Raw genomic sequence first — 1,094 nt, forward strand, 5'->3', positions numbered from 1 at the left:
CCAGCCCGCCGCCCGGGAGGCCCAGCTCACCGCGCACACCTGGGCCCGCGGCCAGGCGGAGGGAGAAGACCCTCATCTCAGAGTAGCCCTTTCCTCTGTTTTTTTCTTTCTTTTCTCTTTTATCGAAAGGGGACTACGTTTTAGCAGGAAAAAAACTTCGCATTTCTGTGCCCTTGCAGGCTCCTGGCGGTGGCCAAGTCAGCCGGGCCCGAGGAGCGCGGCTCCTGGACTGTCCAGGTCCCCAGGCCTGTGTTCTGAGGGGGTTCATTTAAAGAAAATAACGGTGTTTTGGGTTTTTCTGTTTGTTTTTTTAAAGATTTTTCAAAGAAGTACTGAAAAATACTTTTCTAAGTTTGTCTCTAAGATCTTAGTGGTGGACCTGGGAGTCGCAAGCAGCTTCCAGAAACGAGGCGTCCACAGGTGGCACCTGCAGCCGGAGCGACGCGGACACGGTCTCAGGAGGATGTTTAAGGTCTCGGCTGCAGCGGCCTCGCGCTGTGGGCAGTAGCCGGGCCAGGCCGCGTCTGCCTCCGAGGACTGAGGAGCCCAGCCGCCCTGCACCGTGGACCCAGCCAGGACCGGCGGGCAGTGCCTCTGTCCCTTAGGATGAGGTGGAAGGTGGCAGCCCGAGGGCCGTCCCGTCCCCGCGGACACCCAGGCCTGCACCTGCCAGCCCAGCTTGCCGACTTCCGGGGCCACGGGGCTGGCTGCTCCGTGAGTGACGGCGGAGGGGACAGCTGCTCCCTGCGCGGGATGCCCTGCCGGGGCCAGGACGCTTCCCCGCGGGCTTCGGTTCCCTTCGACGGGCGCCACAGGCAGCCCGGCCAGGCCCGCCCTGTCTGCCGCCCGCATTGCCTCTGCTTTCCCTTGGCTTCGCCCTCCACCTTCCCAGCAGCAGTCACCCTGAGTTTTACCAGTCGACGAGCATCCGTACCAAGGCAATGTACTTGATTTTTGGTCGATTTGTTTTAAGCTCTTTTGTCACCAATAAAATCTTAATAAACAGCTCCCGCCTTCACATGGGTATGGCTGGGCGGGACGGGGAGGGGTAGGGGCCCGGGAGAGCGCGGGAACGCGGGTCGTCGCCGGCGCCC

Source organism: Fukomys damarensis, unplaced genomic scaffold (assembly GCF_012274545.1).
Source record: "Fukomys damarensis isolate Sample0158 unplaced genomic scaffold, DMR_v1.0_HiC HiC_scaffold_37, whole genome shotgun sequence".
NCBI classification, from domain to species: domain Eukaryota; kingdom Metazoa; phylum Chordata; class Mammalia; order Rodentia; family Bathyergidae; genus Fukomys; species Fukomys damarensis.